Genomic DNA, 20,098 nt, shown 5'->3' with positions numbered 1-20,098 from the left:
TTGTAACATGGAGATTGGATTGAAAAGGAGCAAAAATCGATGTAAGGAAGACCAAACAGAGTTTAATTTACCCAGTTGTCAGTATATTTTATATCAACAGGGTATATATCTAACACAGATCAATATAAATTCTGGACTAATTGAGGAATTAAATGCAAATGAAACCATAAGGAACACATGTAAAACTGTACTCAAGCTAGGTAAGTCTTGTTTAGTATAAATGCACAGGGATACAACATAAAGAAAATTCCTAGAAAATCTGAGCACCATTTAAAAAAAAAAAAAAACCTAAAAAAATGCTTTAAATATTACCATAGGGCTTCCCTGGTGGCGCAGTGGTTGAGAGTCTGCCTGCCGATGCAGGGGACACGGGTTCGTGCCCCGGTCTGGGAAGATCCCACATGCCGCGGAGCGGCTGGGCCCGTGAGCCGTGGCCGCTGAGCCTGAGCGTCCGGAGCCTGTGCTCCGAAACAGGAAAGGCCACAACAGTGAGAGGCCCGGGTACCCCCCCAAAAAAAAAAAAAAAAAAAAATCTTAAATATTACCATAAAAACTTAAGTAGGATCAATTTTTGACATATTCAAGATAAAAATGTTAATATCCCTGATGCACAGAAAGCCTTAAAAAATCTACGATAAAACCACTCTGCGTCATCAGAGAAAAATTGTCAAAGAATATGAACAAAATATCATGTAATAAAAATATAAATGACTAATTAACATATGAAAACATATATTTTAAAAATCACATTAATATGCCAATATCTTACGGATGGGAATAAATTAGTACTAATTCCATGGAAGTCGATTTGGCAGAACTATCAAAAGCCTTCAAAATATTTATACCTTTCCGTCCAGTATAGCTACATCTATGAATTCCTTCTGGGAAGTAATCAGAGATGTGCGCAAAGATTTTAGGACAGTAATCAGTATTCTTAATCATATACTAAATATGAAATTTCATTGGTACAAGATCCAAAGAACAAATCAGTATGTCCATGTGATGGAATGTTATGTATCATTATAATCATGGTTTTGAAAGACATGTTTAATGATATGGAAAAATAGGATAATATAAATTTGAGTGAAAAATATTGATGTACAAAATTATAGAGAATATTATCCAAACTGAGTATATATATTTATATCATGTATATCATACAGTATTTGTCTTTCTCCCTCTGACTTCTTTCACTTAGCGTAATGCCCTCCAAGTCTGTCCATGTTAGTCTTAAGAGATGAATTCTTTCATCCTCCCTTCACTTCCAAATTTCTAGACTCCATAAAGACCACTCTGGTTTGAATGAATTCTTCATTTAGGCAATAATACAATTTATTCTGTCAGAAGTTTCTTTAACTACACATGTACCTACTTACCTGAATTAGAATTTGTATTTACTGTATTCTCCTCACTAATTCATTAGCAAGACATTTCTTAAGTTGAGTTACTTTCCTGGGTGGTTATAATTCCATATGTTGTTGAAGTTTTTCTAGATTGTTGCTAAGAAAACAATTTTGCATCAAATATTAGGAGCAGTTTACTAATTAGATACCAACCCCAACTCCTCTTCCTAACCCACTAACTTATCCATCTCGAACAAGGATAAGTCTGAGACCCAAGAAGCACTGAGTTTCCTGGATATTGTCCAATGGGTTAAGTCATATGAAAAAGATCCTTTATGATACTGAAACTGAGCCTCCCTTGTGAAAGGCAATATGTATGAGACAAAATGTAAGGGCTTCAGGTTAAATATTTCCTTTACCTGCCATTTAGTAGCTATATAAACTTAAATAACTCAATTAAACTTTGAGTCTCAGATGACTCATCCATGAAGTAGGGATAATAATACCTCCCTCAACAGATTGTAATGAAGGTTAAATCATTTAAAAGCTATAAGATGTCTAACACAGGTATCTGCTGCATTGCACCTTCATCATTCTGAATTCTTAAACTAGTTATACCTGTATAATTAGATTAAAATGGCCAAAACTGGTGTGAATAGCTAACTAAAAATTTGGTGGACTTGATATTTAGGTGAATATCAATACCACTTTACGCTATGTATTGTGTAGAAATTCCCAATTGGTTATAAAAAGTCTCATCATTTGTTTTCTTGGAGGAAGAAAACAACATTGAAAAACGTGTGCTGAAAGAAGCCAGATATTAGATAAACAAGTCTCTAGAGTAACTTTTACAAAGAGGTGTCACATTCTGACAGGGAAAAACATGCTTCCCTGTAGTCTCAATGTGTATGTCAGACAAGCTTAGCTGCTGCATTGGTATATTTTCAGATCTTTCCATGCCATTTTTAATCATGTGAAATCTGCTACAATATTGAGTTATATTTTAGTTCACAAAGTACAAAATAGAACATATAAAATACGACAACCCAGAAAAAAAGAGAACTAAAGTCTTACATAGTGAGATTTGTCTTTTTTATAGGTTTCTAGAAAGCATGCTATCAATTTTCCCAGTAACTAGCCACTGGAGTCATATTTCCAAGCAGCATCTACAGAGTAAAAGGTAATGCATGGCAGTTAGAGTACACATGAAGGATAACTATTCTATCTCCACACAATACAGTGTTTGCACTATGAGGGTAATCAAATTGCAACAACATTTGAGGGTAATGGTGAGCAAGAGCATTAGAACATCAGACAGATTATCAGTGATGCCATATGTTTCACAGTGGAGGAAATGTGATGACATCATAGGGGAAGATAGCTAATTTGCCAAGGCAATGGGGACTGTCAGTCAATGAGGGGTTGAGTGGAAGGAGGATGATTTAGGGTCTAATCAACAAAGGTTGCATTGCATTCCTGTGTGATTTGTTCATACCAAAGAAGCATTGTGCCTCTCAAATTCCTGATGCAAAAGTTACATTTCAGAGCCAGACACAGAAGAAAAATCTGACCTGAATACAATTTTAACTTTTCAGAAAAATGCCAAAGTTCATGTTACTATAAGGGGAAGTTAGAAGATATTTCACATTTCTAAATATAGGTAGTTCACAAATCTAACCCCCCCCAAAAAAATAGTACCTGTGGGCTCACTAATCTAGTATTAAGTAATTGAAGTGTTGTGTTGTAATCAGGACCATATCAATGAGGTCATTTGATGAATTTAATTCTTACAGTGGACTCTCTGGCATGTTTTCTGCCTATGAAGACAGTAATCTAACTTTTTTATATAACTTTGTATCCCTTTATCTTTTTCCTACCCTGCTCTACTGACTGGCAAATGTCAATCATTCTTTAAGACTCAGTCCATGTATCATCTCCTTCTTGAAGACCTCCTTTGATACCTGCAGAATGAATGAATCACCTCCCCCGTGCATCTACAACACCCACCCATACAATTCTCTGTCTATATTTCCCATGATGCTGTAACACTTGAAGGACAAAAAGGACTACGTGTATCAATGCCAGCCCAATGCCTCCATGCTATTGGACAAACAGTGTGCTAATAATTAAAAGCTATTTGGTAATAAGAATTGCTATATATTTCAACTGGTCTATCAAATAATTAAGTGGGTGACATTTTATAAATTGCTGTCAGAATGATAGAGTTTCTCCAAGATCTGGGCATCACTCTTACCTCCACACTTTCTGCCTGTCCACCCAGGGAGGGAGCTCTGATTCCAGGCTTTCTGCAGTCCCAAATCATCTGAGGAAGCAGAAAGCAGAAAGGAAGGGATGGCCTGGAAAAGAGAAACAAGACAAATGGATAGGGAGGAGGAAGATGACAAGGAGGACAGACTTTTGAATGATAAATAAGTCCAAGAGAGTTGGTGATACTAGCGCCTGTAAATTTAAATCAAACACAGTCAATCCTACTAAAATGCTAGAATATATGTAGGAGACAAGCAAAGGCAATAGGAATAAATAATTGCTATTTTCTAAATAGGATTATGTAGTGTGTATCAACTCTTCCTTGTTTTTTTAGGAAAAGCCTCCTGGCCTCAAATGTAGTACAAATGTAACGAATGATGACTTACATCTTTTCTTCTCGTGTGGAAGAACTAGTGAGTGGTGGAATGTTTGTGAGATTTGGAGTGGAATAAGAATTTTACTTCTAGCTCTTGTAGCAAAATGACTTTAGGAAATTTACCTATTTTTTCTCATCCTCACTTGAAAATTTTTCAAATTGAGAAATCAGTAATATCTAGCTCCAGGAGCTGTGTGAGGAGTCAGTGAGATGTTATGTGAAAGAAGCTCAGGACATGCTGGTGTGTGTCCCAGACTTAACATTTTCTGCCTCCCTTGTTCCTCCTTTCTTCCTCATCCCTCCTCCTTTTTCTTTTCTTCTCTCTTCATTTCAGCTATGGAAATGTGCATTTGTTTGTTTGCTTATTTTACTGACTTTATATCTGAACATGCTTCAGAAAAATGAATGATTAAATTTGTTGCTACTTAAATAGATGTGCTAGATCTTAAAGTGTTCTAAAACACTTCCCTTGTATTACACTATAAAAAAAAAATTTGGTGCCTTATGAAGTGAAGTTGGACCTACAGAAAGATTTCAGTAAATATGCCTTGACTGGTTTGTTGATATGGCTTGGTTTAAACAACACATCAGACATTTGAGGCATGTAGAATATGTGATTGCTATTATTCATATAACTTCTATGTTGTTGACTCTTGAAGTAGTCCCTTAATAGACACTTTGTCATTTCATATGTCTTTCAAACATTTCACTTAGAAGCATCAGGTTTGAAGAAAGTCCTTTAAACATTTCTAAGACTAAACCTATAATCTCCACAAGACAGTGTCATTTCCAAGTTATCTACAAAAGCATTACAAATGGTTTCATTCCCCCATGTTTGACATTGTGACATCATTTTATCTTTTCCCTCATTTTCCCAGTTCTAATTTAATTTCTCTCTTTAATCACTTTCTGTAATTCATTTTTTCTTCTGCAATCAATGATCCCTATTATCCTCAGTCCTCAACATTCTTTTTTAAACATTTTCAAACATTTCTTCATCACACCACTTGCTAAATATTGATTTATTGTTTATTATATGCCAGATACTCTTCTGATTGTTGAGGAAACAACAAGGACTAAGAGAAACATAATTCTTACAGTCATGAAATTGGCTAGAACGTAAGACTGTAGTGGGAGAAGAAGCATAAAAAATAATGCCAAATGCTGATACATGCCATAAAAAATAAGCTAGACAGTGCTTGAGGAGAGGGAGGTGGTGGAGCTATGTTATAGAGATAGGCAAGGAAAACCTTTGAGGAGATGGGTTTTGAGCTGAGAATTGAAAAAAATGGGCCAGGAGGAAATTATTAGGCTGGATGAGATTGGACTGAAGGAACTGATCCTCTGGTTCTCTCTAATTGATGTAACCTCAGGCTGGCTGGAGCGCCCTGCCTCCCTTTATCTCCACATGGCTAATGATGACAGCTCTGTTGCTGCTGTTACATCCAGCTTCTTGCACTGTCTCTTGTGGTTTCCCACTCTTCACCTATACCTTTGTAATTAGTCACTTTGTAAATAAAGTCTCCTTAAATTATCCTAATTTGAGCATACCATCTGATCCCTGCTGGTTCCCTGACTGATACAGTAATTTGTACGGAAATGACCTCAGGAAACAGGCCGTCAGAATTGGATTCTGGTGTGTGCTAGTCATATTTTGAGTAACGTAGGATGACAGTCTTGCTGGGTGAGGGAGAAGGTAAATGGGACATAGGTGGGACACAGGTGATCTATGGTAATCTGGCTTTGCGATTACTGAAATTATCACTGCTGGTGGCATGAGATGAAGTGCAGGTAGAGGGTAAAGCCTGGAGAAATCAAAGCTCTGAGTCACTTCATTGCTACCACATATAGTGACTATTGAACCACCTGGATTCTCTTATAATACCTTAAGAATGCACATAAGAGCAAAAGAGTATAAGAGCTACGAATACAAATTAAGAACACAAGTGGAGAAACACAAGGCCACCACAGCAGTTTCAAATCAGTTTTTGTACTTATAGGATAAGGACCGGGATTAATGTTCTCAACTATGTGAAATCTTTCTCTTCCTACCTTCTCAAATGTAATCCTAGGAATTTTGTCTATAAACAAAACATTTCTGGGCCAGAAATACTTTCTCTCTTTATAACAAGTCTTCACATTATATTGAGTGCTGCAGGTTCCATCATTTTAAAAGGACAGAGACATAAATGATAAATAATGATATATAAATTATTACAATCAAAAATATTGTTTATGGAGTTTGGAGTTTGGAGCTTCAAGTATTGATTTCAGGTCCAGGCTCTGGATTTGTTTGGAACATGTGCAAAGTTGCAGGGCTGTTTCAATACGCAATCACCCCATGTTTCTCAAGTGAGAAGACAAGTCAGTAGGGAATGAGACACTGACCCATCGAATAAAACAATTTAGGTATATATGAAAAGGTTGAAACCTTAAATCTCAAAGTATCCTCTTCCTGTGGATATAGTCCTCTTCTGCCTAAAAGCCTTTAAATGACACACAAGTTATTACTGACCCTCCTTAAGACTTAGCACCACTCACTGCCTCCAAACCAATAAAAAACTTGGACAGAAGTAAGCCTACTTGGGAGGAAATAGTTTATAATTCAAAGAGTTTTTTAAAAATCTTGCTAATAAGTATTGGCAAGAACCTGGGGAATAAATGGACTCTACAGGTGTTATACCAAGAGAGGAAAATAGAAAACAATGTTGCCAAATCCATTCATATTGATATGGGTATCTTTGTCCAATACTTGAGAAGTAATGGGTTGGCTTAAGGACCTGAGAATGACACTATGTTGGTGTTATGGACTGAATGTTTGTGTCCCCTCCAAAATGCATGTTGAAACCCTACTCCTTACTGTGATGGTATTAGGAGATGGAACCTTGAGGAGATACTTAGAATTAGGTGACTAAGTGCGAAGATGGAGACCTCATAAATGGGTTTAGTGCCCTTATAAAAGAGACTCCTAAGAAATCCCTATCTGACAATGCTGGCGCCCTGATTTGGCTTCCAAATCTCCAGAATTGTGAGAAATATATGTTTGTTGTTTAAGCCATCCATTTTATGATATTTTTGTTATAGCAGCCTGAAAGGACTAAAACAGTTGAATAGTAGTAGTCTGGGCTCAATGATGACCTACAGTTAATAGAGTCAACATGCTGGAACTTAACTGCCATACTATATAGTATGGATTTCAAAGTTTCAGTAAGTGGGGATGTTTGGACTGGATCTATCGTGTGAAAGGCTCAGAAAAACAGTCCTTTCACCAAGTTAGTAAGGCATGAAGAAATCACTGGTAAGGGGGCTATCATTGTCCTTGGTGGTGATGGGCTGCAAATATGCAGTTAGGTTTCCTTATTTCAATGTGAATCATGGGATTCCAGAGGAGTATGGTTTACATCTGTCAGAGACAAGGTAGACAATAACTACAATAAACCAGAGGAATGGAATGGTATAGAAAGTACAGTAAGTCCCCCACATACAAAAGAGTTCCATTCCAAGAGCATGTCCAATTTGTTCATAAGTCCAACAAAGTTATCTTAGGTACCCAACTAACACAGTCAGCTATATAGTACTGTACTGTAATAGGTTTATAATACTTTTCACACAAATAATACATAAAAAACAAACACAAAAAATAAAGGAAACATTTTCAATCTTACAGTCCAGTACCTTGAAAAGTGCAGTAGTACAGCACAACAGCTGGCATCCAGGGGCTGGCATCGCGTGAACAGGCAAGAAGAGTTACTGACTGGAGGAGGGAGAGGAGGTGGGAGATGGCAGAGCTGAAGGATCCTCAGCAATAGGAGATGGAGGGCAAGCTGCAATGTCACTCACACCTGACGTGGATGGCACAGGTTCAGGTTCCTTGCTGGATTCAATTCTATCTACCCTCTTGAAAAAATGATCCAGTGATGTCTGGGTAGTAGCTCTTTTTTTCTCATCATAGATGACAGGGTAGCACCAGATTGTATTCTGAACGGCTGCTGCATCCTTCATGTACCGTTCTACGTTTGGGTCCTGTGCCTCAAAAACTAACAGTGCTTCCTCAAATAAAGAAAACCCCCTTGCCATTTCCTGTGTTGTGAATCTCTTCAGTTCTTCAGTTACTTCTTCTTCCTCTTGTCTCTCTTCATCCTTTCTCTGGGCCTCCAATTCCATCAGGTCTTCATTAGTGAGCTCCTCGTGTTGCACCACAAGGAGTTTAATGAAGTCGTCCTCTTGAAGATCTATCTGCAGCTTCTCACTAAGGGTCACTAAGTTGCTGAAGACCTCTTTGGACTCCTCATTCACCTTCCCAAATCCATGAAAATTGTGAACAAACTGCAGGCAAAGGTTCTTCCAAACCCCATTCATGGTGATGGCCGTAACCTCATGCCAACCAAAGTCAATGTTTTTTTATGGTCCTGTAGATGTTATAGTTGTTCCAAAATTGTCACAATGTTATTCCTGATTCATCACTCGCCTTTACTGCCTGATGAAAAATGTGACGTAAATAATATTTCTTGAAAGTCGCTGTAACTATGACATAGTATATACTATACTATGAGTGACATAGTATTTGGTGGCAGAGGCACTACAGCACTTTGACTTTGGGATGAAAGTCATCCATGAATGTGGGGTGGCCTGGAGCATTGTCAAGCAGCAAAAGACTGTTGAATGGGATGTCTTCCAAGCAATATTTCTCTACCTCCAGGATAAAGTGGTGGAAAAACCAGTTCTGGAAAATGGCCTATGTAACCCAGGCTTTGGGGTTACTCTTCCACACAACAGGAAGAAAGCCCTTGGCTATGTTTTTAAGGGCTCTTGGGTTCTCTAAATGATAAACTAAGAGAGGCTTCAGCTTCAGATCACCAGAAGCATTGGCACCAAACAACAGTTAGCCAATCCTTTTCTGCTTTATAGCTTGGCATCAACGTTTCCCCCTTACTGATGTAACTTCATTCTGGCATCCTCTTCCAGTACAGTCCTGCTCATCCACATTAAAAACCTACTCAGGTAAACTTGCCTTCATCAATAATTTCTTGAACCATTTCAGGAAATTCCTGGGCAGCTACCATATCCACACTTACTGTCTTGCCACTTACTTTTACCTTGTAAATGTTGGCTCTAGCCTTGAACCGATGAAACCAACCATGGCTTGCGTTAAAAGATGGGCCCTCTGGGGGCTTCCCTGGTGGTGCAGTGGTTGAGAATCTGCCTGTCAATGCAGGGGACACGGGTTCGAGCCCTGGTCTGGGAAGATCCCACATGCCGTGGAGCAACTAGGCCCGTGAACCACAACTACTGAGCCTGCGAGCCTGGAGCCTGTGCTCTGCAACAAGAGAGGCCGGGACAGTGAGAGGCCCGCGCACAGCGATGAAGAGTGGCCCCTGCTCGCCACGACTAGAGAAAGCCCTCGCACAGAAACGAAGACCCAACACAGCCAGAAATAAATAAACAAATTAATTAATTAATTATTAAAAAAAAGGCTGATGCTTGCTTTAAAAAAAAAAAAAGAAAAGATGTGCCCTCTGATTCTTCGCCACGTTTCATCTTCAAGTCTTCATAAAGGCTTTTAGCTTTCTCTTGAATCAGCATTAAACTGAGCAGGACTCGACACTGATGCTGATCCTGCAACCACACACTGAGAAGTTTCTCCATCTCCCCCATCATTTTTCCACACTTCTTGGATATTATTGTCAACATCATCGGCACAGCAGACTTCACACATTCCACGATCGTGCCCTTGTTCTTTAGAATCGTGCCGATGGTTGAACAACTCATGTTATAAGAATGAACGACATCTAATATCCTTTTGCCTGGCTCCACTCTCTCAATTATTTTCACTTTTGTTTCCATTGTTATCACTTGGCACTGGCACTTCTCAGCAGTACCTGCTACATCACCACTGCTTTTATGCCTGCTTCTAGACATCTGTGCTGGAAATAAAGATACTGTACTACTGTACTCTATACAGTACTGTACAGTAAAGTACACAAAGGCACAACCACTTGTACAGGATGCACGCTCATGACAATGTACACCAGACACGTGAACTAACTTAACGTGATTGGACACGCAAAATCATGTTCGCATTTTTGAAAGTTTGTAACTTGAAGGTTCGTATGTAGGGGACTTACTGTATTTTTAACTCATAAAGATTTGTTGTGATGACATTTATTGTGAGGTCCCTAGAAGTGAAACAAATGGCCAACCTTGTAAGGTATTGCTTGTATTATATGGAGGATGACTGGGAAAAAATACGACAGCCGAGGAGGTGTATAACTTGAATTTCCCAAGCAAAGATTTATGGCCTTTTACCCATTCTCAAATCTAAGCTGGTTCTCTGTTCTGAAGTACCGTTACTAAGGAGATGGTCAGAGGTCCCTGAGGAAGAGCCATGCAATGTGGTCTAAGGATGTACTGTGAATTTCCCCCAAACTATTACTGTCTTGCCCCAGGGCCTTGGCATCTCTTTTTCATCTTGTCATAATATAGGAAGAGGAATCTTGATCATTTAGATATCCCATAGAACATCACATGGGTCCATTACACTAATCATATTATAACCAACTGAACCTGGTACACGAGATGTAGAAAGCACTTTTGATCCCTTAGTAAAACATCACATGCTAGAATGCTGGAAGTAAACCCTATGAAGGCTCAGAGAAATATCACGTCAGTGAAATGTCTGGGAATTCAGACACTTAAAATATCCAAAAGTATCCAATCTAAAGAGAGGTATATGTCACTGTACCTTGTGCTACCTTTTCCAAACAAGAGACACAAAGCTCAGTGAACTTCTTTGTCTGTGGAAGTTTTGAGTGGAACATACGTCCATGACTCAGCAGCCCAATGATACTGGAGGTGACTGTTGCCAAGGAAAATGTTGTATAGAACCTATGCTAGGCCCCAATAGGAAAATCATGGCACTGATCCCACATATTTTGGTCCCTGAAACAACTATTTGAAGTGAAGCTCCTGGCTTACTACTGGTCCTGTTAGAAACTGAATGGCACACCATAGGTGACCAAGTGACTATACTACTCAATTTTTTTTTTTTTTTTTTTTTTTTGCGGTACGCAGGCCTCTCACTGTTGTGGCCTCTCCTGTTGTGGAGCACAGGCTCCGGACACGCAGGCTCAGCGGCCACGGCTCACGAGCCCAGCCACTCCGCGGCACGTGGGATCCTCCCAGACCGGGGCACGAACCCAGGTCCCCTGCATCAGCAGGTGGACTCTCAACCACTGCGCCACCAGGGAAGCCCCCATATACTTCTCAAATTTAACATCATAACATGGGTAATATCAAAGCTACCAAACCTTCTATGTGTATAATAGCATTTCATTATAACATAGAAAGTATATATATAAGATAGGCCCAAGCATGTCCAAAAGTCACAAGATATCTGTAGAACTGATTTTTCTGGCCCTGAGGGAGACACCATACAATACTTCTTTCCTAGCTTCTGGTAGTTGCCAGCAATCCTTGACATTCCTCGGCTTATAGAGGTATCATTTCATTTTCTGTCCGCATCTTCATACCACTTTCTCGGTGTGCCTCTGTGTGTCCTTTTCTGTCTCTTATAATGGAACTCTCATTGGATTGAGGGCCTACTCTAATCCAGTATAATCCCACTTTAATTCTTGCCTAATTACATCTGTAAAACTTCTATTTCCAAATAAGTTCACAATCTGAGGTTCTGGGTGGATGTGAATTTTGAAGAGACACTATTCACCCTACTACATCACCTAAAGAGGGGATACATTTTATGACAAAAAAGTGCATCAAAGATCTCAGTTCCATGGAATTCACCACTCTACCATGTATCCGACCATTCAGGAACATCTGGCTTTATAGAATGGAAAAATGGTGTCACAGAGATGGCTAATAAGGAACACTCAATCTATTGAAGGGGTTATCTACAGGATTTGCTATTTGCTATCTCTCACATATCCATGATGCATAGGCCTGGGAAACAAGAACCCTGTTAATATTATACCTAGTAACCCAGTGGATAGATACTTGATTCATATCTCTGTGACCTTGGGCTAAGTGCATTTTTATAGTTTTGGGCCTAAGGAAAGATTGATTTTATCAGAGACTAGAGAAACTGTTCCAATGAATTGAAGATTAAGACTGCTAGCTGAACTTTTAGGGCTTTTCATACTTCTTCACCAATAGGTACAGAAAGAGATTATTGTCCTGGTGATTAAGTTCAATTTCTAGGAGGAAGTGGACTTCTGTCACACAAAGAGCAAGAAGGACTATGTGTAGATCCCAGGGGATTCTCTGGGACACATCCAGTACTCCTTGTGATGGTTAATTTTATGTGTCCATTTTACTAGGCCGTTGGGCCCGGTTATTTGGTTAAACTTTCTGTGTGTGTTTGTAAGGGTGTTTGTGGATGAGTATAACACTTGAATTGGTAGACTGAGTAAAGCAGGTTGCCTTCCCCATTGTGAACAGCCCCATTCAATCCTTTGAAGGCTAAATAAAATTTATAAATATCAATACAGTTTTCTCTCTGAAAGCCTGTCTCTGACCGAGGATATCAGCCTTCTTCTGACTTCAGACTCAAGCTGGAACTTCCAACATTAGACCTTCTGGTTCTCAGGCCTTTGGACTCAGAAAAGATTATTTGCTCTCCTGGGTCTCTAGCTTTCTTAATTCAGATGTTGGACTTCTCTGTCTCCATAATTGTGTAAGCTAATTTCTATAAAAAAAAAAGAAAAAAAGAAAAAAATATATAAGATTTACCAATAGAAAGCAGGTAATGTTAGAGACATAGCTATAGACATAGATGTAGATATAGACATCTCCTATATGTTCTGTTTTTCTGGAGAATCTAGATTAATACTCTTTCATACCCTATAATCCTATATAACAAAAAAGCTTAATAATCCAATAAAGATAAAGACAAGACCACCAAGGAGGCATATCCTGCAGGGTTGAAGATTTTGTTCAGATGAGGGGCTCACAGAAGGCTAGGAAACCGTGACATTGGTGGTGGAAAAATATCACTATTATTTTCAATTTAGGCCTTGTTATCAACTAGAGAGAGAGAAAAGATAACAGCTGTATTTCATATGACTGAATTGTGTCCTTTTTCAATTTTTTCCTCTATGTGAAGACCACAAGTTGTATCAAACATTTTAGGTTTTGTGTGAGAGTGTGACTGTGAACTGTCATTATCTCATGCTTTGGAGACCTTATGCATCCCCTGTGTTAGGATCACATTTTCACCCTTGTGATACAGGACAAAGGTGGGAGCTGAGGAACAAAATATATACATTGTGCCAGATATCTCTCATTTGTCCTTCCATATCCACTCTCTACCCGTCTCTATTTTCCTTGTCGCCTTGCAAGATTGACCTATATGGACATCGTTGCCTGTGTGGCCTGACTTCTAGTTGTGTTTGGCCAGTGGGGATTCCAGGCAGAAGAGTAGAGGAAGGAGATTGAGGTCAGAATGCTTGTTCTTTCCCTGGGAGGGTGCCTTAAGTTAGCTGTGTTTATTGACATTGATTACTTGTTCTCAAGGTAGATACCATGTATGGCTCTCTCTCCTTTCTGTCTCCAGCAATTTCTCCCTCTACTCATCCTTTTGGGACTAAGGGCAGTGACAGTTCTGCTGTTGCTTCTAGCCCTATGTTCCTCTAGTTCTGCTACACTGTCCCTTATGGTTCACCCTCACATTTATAATGAATCTCTTTTAAATAAACCCTCCACAATAATGTTAATATGATTGTGCCCTCTGTTTCCTGTTAAGACCCTGACTGATAGAACTATGTTATATCTTAGATGATGTTGAGACTTAAACCAATGAAAAGACAAACAGGCTGGGAAGTTCTGTTTTTTTCCAAGGTAATGTTTCTGGCTTCTAATTAACTTCATCTTTACACTTAATAGTGTATCACTGACAATAAACAGGGTCTTGGCAATCTTTGCAGTTCTTTATCTCCTAGGAGATAAATGGACCCCTCCAATTTAACTTCCAATGGAAGTTAAAAAAAGACCAGGGAATTTCCTGGCGGCCCAGTCGCTAGTACTGGCGCTTCCACTGCTGGGGCCAGGTTTGACCCCTGGTTGGGGAACTAAGATCCCACAAGCCACGTGGTGCAGCCAAAAAAAAAAAAAAAAGGCATGGGAGGATAACAAAGACAGCAGGAGGTAATGGTGGTGGCTGACTCGCAAAAGTAATGCAATGGACAGGGTAATAAAATGGCAGAATAAACTATTAGACATGAGTAGTGCTTGTTGGGGCAAAACATATGAAAGCTGAAGATTTGCTATTGTGTTAGGCTGTCGCTTCCCAAGAAAGAACTGTGAAAATAAAATATAGTCTGTATAATTATGGTCATGCCCTCCCCACTCCTATCTTGGGAGTTTTGGTTGGTTGACATAGCATTGATATATATATATAATAAAATATATTATTCACCATAATTCTTTAAATAGATGGAGATGTCAACTCTTTATATAACCATCATAGAGATATTGTCCAACATTAAATAATTCAAAATGCAATAAAGTATGTTTTCCCTTAGCAATGTTGTACTAGCTTGTTTTAGACCATTTTTCCATCTGAAAATAAGTAGGTAGGTAACATGAAATAATGCTAAAATAATTTTGAAGTCACTGGAAATCTTCAAAGGCAGTGAGGCCTTCTGATTCTGTGGAGCAAGAGTGCTGAGAATTGAGCCAGACATTTGGAGTCACTCATCCCTCAAGGCATTTACCAGTTAGAAAGGAGTGGTTGAGAGACTAGAAGTCCTGCAAAGCTCTCAGAAGAATTATAGGGCTGGATGAACAAAAGCCAGATTCAGGACTGACAAAGGAAGAATGGCTCTAATAGATACACCAGAATTTTAGTGAGGACCCCAAAGGACTGTTTGCTAAGAGTAGAGTAAATCAGAAATTGGCAAGACCTATAAGGAACTGAGGCCCAGTTTCCAATTCCTGATTGGATTAATATTAATATAATCATAGAACAAAATAGAAAACATAATTACAGACCCACATATGTATGAACAATTGATTTATAAAAAGATGGTACTGGGAGCAGTGGGCACAGTATGGTATTTTTAGTAAATGAGGATGGTTTCATTAAGTACCCATAGGAGAAAGAAAATTAGCAGTGACACAAACTGAACCATACACCAGAATTCATTCCAGATAGAGTGTAGATCTAAATGTGAAAAATAAAACAAGAAAATTTCTAGCAGATAATTTAGGAAAATATCTTTATAATCTTGAGTTACAAAAGACTTCTTGAACAAGATCAAAAATAAAAGCACTAACTACAAATTAACAGATTAATAAATTATATTAAAATAAAGAAGTCCTCTTTATTTGTAAACACTATTAAGAGAGTGAAAATGTAAGGTATAGGGTTAAAGGTATTTGCGATATATGAGACAGATTATTTGCATAATCAATCAGAGACTACTATAAACCAGTAAAAAGTTAAAATCAGACCACCCAATAGGAAAAAAGCAAGAAGCATAAGCAGGCATATCTAAATGGCCAATAAACTTATGATAAGCAGTTATATCTTAATAATAACAGATAAATAAAAATTAAAACCACAATGAGATACCATTACTTACCAGAATGACTAAAAAAAAATGAAGAATTACAAGTTTGGGGAAGGATATGAGAATTAGAATCCTCATAGCTGTTGGTAGCAATGTAAACTGGTACAAACACCTGGAAATATATCCTGTGATCTAGCAACTCTACTCTTAGACATGTACTCAATAGAAATTCATTGATGTGTACACTGAATGACATGCCTGAGAATGTTCACAGTGGTTTTATATGTTTGTAGTAATCCTAGTACAGGTTGATTTGTGTCTCCCAAAAAGAGATGTTGAAGTTTTAAACCATAGTACCTCAGAATATAACCTCACTTGGAAATAGGGTTGTTGAATATATAATTGGCTAAATTAAGATGAGATCATACTGGAGCAGAGTGGGTCCTTAATTCAATATGGCTAATGTCCTTATAAGAAGAGATATATAGGGAGAAAATGGCCATGTGATGATGGAGGCAGAGGTGGGACTTATCCATTTACAAGCCAAGGAAAGACAAGGCTTGCTGGCAAACATCAGGAGCTACAGGAAGCAAAAAGTCTTGTCTTCCATAGGCTTCAGAGGGAACATGGCCCTGCCAACACCTTGATTTCAGACATCTAGGCTCCAGAACTGTGAGCAATAAATTTCTATTTTTATAAGCCAGCATTTTGTGGTTATTTGTTATAGAAGCCCTAGGAATCTAATTTAATGCTCAAATATTCATCAAGAGTAAAATAGATAAATAGATCATGTCATATGCACAAAGTGAAGTACTATCCAACAACAAAAATAATATTGCTACATGCAGAAAAACAACCATAAAGTTGAGTGAAAGAAGCCCAATACAAGAAAGTATATACTATATGATTCCATTTATTTAAAGTTCAAAAACAGCTAAAATAAATCTATGGTGTTAAATGTCCAGATAGTGATTATATTAGGAGATGAAAGAGGGTATAATGATTAAGAAAGGGCACAAGGGGGCTTCCCTGGGGCTTCCCTGGGGCTTCCCTGGTGGCGCAGTGGTTGAGAGTCCGCCTGCTGATGAAGGAGATGCGGGTTCGTGCACTGGTCCGGGAAGATCCCACATGCCGCAGAGTGGCTGGGCCCGTGAGCCGTGGCCGCTGAGCCTGCGCGTCCGGAGCCTGTGCTCCGCAACGGGAGAGGCCACACCAGTGCAAGGTCCGCGTACCGCAAAAAACAAACAAACAAACAAAAAAGAAACGGCACAAGGATGACTGATTTCTGATGTTTCACTTCTCCACCTGGATGATGATTATGTACGTGTTCACTTCGTGAAAATTCATTATATACGTTTTATACGTTTGTACATTTATATTATATAATTCAATAATAGGTTAGTAAATAAACTTACGGTACATTTGAAATGTCATTCACTAAAGAAAATAAATAAAAAGCTTGACAAGAAGAAAGACAAATGGTTTTAATTATCTAATGCCCCAGAATTTCTCTCTTGTTGCAATAATAAGCAATCATACTACTGAAGTAATAGAGAAGGCAAGTTTGGGGCCAGAAATGAACTCTTTTTTGGCTAGTCCATCCTCAGACGATACTACACACAATTCCTACCCCTTGTCTAAATGAAGTATTCCAGTCCTCCTCTTAAAGGAGCGGTACGGGGGCCTCTCACTGCTGTGGCCTCTCCCGTTGCAGAGCACAGGCTCCGGACGCGCAGGCTCAGCGGCTATGTCTCACGGGCCCAGCCGCTCCGCGGCATGTGGGATCTTCCCGGACCAGGGCACGAACCCGCGTCCCCTGCATCGGCAGGTGGACGCTCAACCACTGCGCCACCAGGGAAGCCCAGTGATGATTTTTTTGAAGTGTGGTTTATCAGGCTGAGCTGACATTCTGGCCTCATTACTCATCAAAGAAAAACAAGTTTAAACAGCAGTTTAAACTTGAACTATTGAAGTCTTTCATGAGTTTTGTAAAAATTTTCTCTAAATAAAATAGTTGGTAGATATGACTCACACAACCCTGAAATAATTAAGAGTTCTTATCACAGATTGTGAGGCGGAACTACTGAGGATGATGAGGCTATCCATTATTGGATTGTGGTTAAGAGCAGAATCTAGAGCCAACTTTCCTTGGGTTCCGATTCCTGTTCCACCACTCAATATCTATGTGAGTATAGGCAAGCTACTTAATTTTTGATGGTATCTTAATATAAAAAATCTTCCTTTTAAGGCTTAAGTAAGGCTAATTAGTTCACATAGCAAATTGTGTTGACACAGCTGAGATTTAATGCCAGAGCAATTTGAATCTGAAATGTGACCTTTCATATTGTTATGCAGGGTACAGCTCAGATATTACCTTCTATCATATGCTTTCCCTTGATCATCCACATCTAACCGCCTTAAGTATTGTGCAAATTTATGTGATAGTATTTCTCATGCTATTTTGTTATTTACGTGTGACTGATACCACAGATAGATATCAGCATCCCTCTGTGAACCCCAATAAACTGGGAGATCCTTCAGGGTAAAGGCCTTTTATATGTACATCCCCAGTCTACAACTGTGTGTCTGCACAAAATGATCAAAAAAGATGGAAAAATTGAATAGACTTGCATGAGTTAGATGTTTAGAAATCAAAACATATGCTCTATGAATCTGAAACATATACAACTCTGTCATTATGCTATGTTTCTAGGAGGTCTATGAATTAGTACCCGATATGTGAAAATAGTTTGTCTCTGGCAAGAATTTGATTCTATGATACCTTCTGTTTTAAACTGATTACTCATTGGCAGAAATGATTGGCCAAAATTTTCACAAATTCCCAACAAGTCTCAAGAACCAAATAATCAGTGGAGAACTATATGGTACACACATTATTTTAAAAGAAAATCTTCAAAGCATGAGAAGATGAAGTATATATTTTTCAGGGAGTTGTGAAAAGAAGTATGGCTTCTAAACTATTTTGTTTATGAAATAATCAAAAATACCTTTCTGATGTGAGTTATGTTGGAATTGTAAAGTATTTCAAATATGAGGTAAAGTGTTCATATAAAGAATTAAAGAGGATGGTTCTGAAATGCCATATAGTTCTGCATTTTTAGTGGTTCCTAATCAATGCATTCACTTTGATTTTACATCTATAATTTCGTTTCTTTCTACCAAACTCCAATTTCCAGAATGATGAGAACAACCTTGGTGGTGTTTTCTACTTTTCAGCTCTCATGATAACAATGCAAAGTATTCCTCTAAATGTTCTATAGTTGAACACTTATCTAGGCTGGTAATTCAGTAGTCATAAAACTATCCTGAAAGTTGAAAAAATTCACTAATTCTAGTCTAATACCTTTAGAGTTATATAGGATAAATAATTTAAACAGTTTCATTTGGGCCCTACACCAGAACTATAGATTCTACAAAGGAGTAATGACAAGATCACTGATCCAAACAGCTCTAAATCCACTTCTCCTTAAAACAGTTTTAAATCTCTTTAAACTAATCAGCCAGTAACTCAAATGAATTCTAAATATTGTAAACATGAATAAGCCAACAAATTGTTAATGGAATTGTTTACCATTTACTAAATTTGCACTATAAAATAATGTATAATAAAATTTGTACAAAGGAAAGTACCCCGATTTTATCATCTTTAGGTTCTTTGCTCTAAATTAATTGATAGTTGCAAACCTGAAGGTGAAACAAAGATTTTTACTTAATTAGATGATTTGTCCTGAAATTTTCCTATTATTTCTGAATGTATATATTTTTCTGTTGCTAAGAGGTTGGATCCACAAAGATTGGAGCAAGCCAACTGAATATATTTTGAGATATTTTGTAAATATTTAAGTATTTTAACCATTTAATTGACTATGTGTATGTATGTGTTTGGAATCGATTGTAATGCCAGTAATTGTGGGATATAATAATTATAAAGATTAAAAATAATGACAATAGGAGATAGTCATCTCTCTTTAAGGTTGACTTAATTGAGAAAATTTCTAAGAAGATATTAATCAACCAAAAATCATTTCAAGAAAAATAAAATTAAATAAAAAGATTTTAAGATCACTTTAGTTATTACCATAAAAGTAAGTAAACTTCAGACCTTATCTTTTAGCATAGATGTCAGTCTTGGTTCAAGTTGAATATGCTATTAATATTTAGTATCTAGTAACAATAAAAGACACAGCAAGCAAGAAATTCATAATTTCAGTTTGATTAAGTAAAAGTTGCTAGAATCACGACTTTAATTAAGAAATCCAGATGGCTCCAGATTTCAGGCATTGCAACATGCTGCCACCTTGAGAGGTGTCATCTTGGGTAGGTTTCCTCTTTTAAAATTATCACAGTTGTTCTCTAATAGAGAAAAACACCCCTGGAGCACAACTAATGACTTATGGGAAATTCAGTTTCTGATCGGACATTCTATTAAGTTCCAGAGCATGGTCTTAATATTATTATCTAGTATGTGATTTAATTATTCAGAAACAATGATTTCTGATAACCTGAACCTCATAGCTTATTGACCTAGTTTTTCAAGAGCATTTCAACACTACACAGACTTGTCC

At 38.0% G+C, this 20,098-nt stretch overlaps 1 pseudogene; it reads right to left on the bottom strand.

Moving 5' to 3' along the window:
- The window catches only part of LOC136125938 (small ribosomal subunit protein mS31 pseudogene), an 86,859-nt pseudogene extending 78,513 nt beyond the window's left edge, over window positions 1-8,346 (bottom strand).
- Window positions 8,347-20,098: the final 11,752 nt, after the last annotated feature.

Source organism: Phocoena phocoena, chromosome 7, assembly GCF_963924675.1.
Source record: "Phocoena phocoena chromosome 7, mPhoPho1.1, whole genome shotgun sequence".
NCBI classification, from domain to species: Eukaryota; Metazoa; Chordata; class Mammalia; order Artiodactyla; family Phocoenidae; genus Phocoena; species Phocoena phocoena.
Note: the sequence above shows the minus strand (reverse complement) of the source record. Positions and strands in the feature narration are given on the sequence as shown.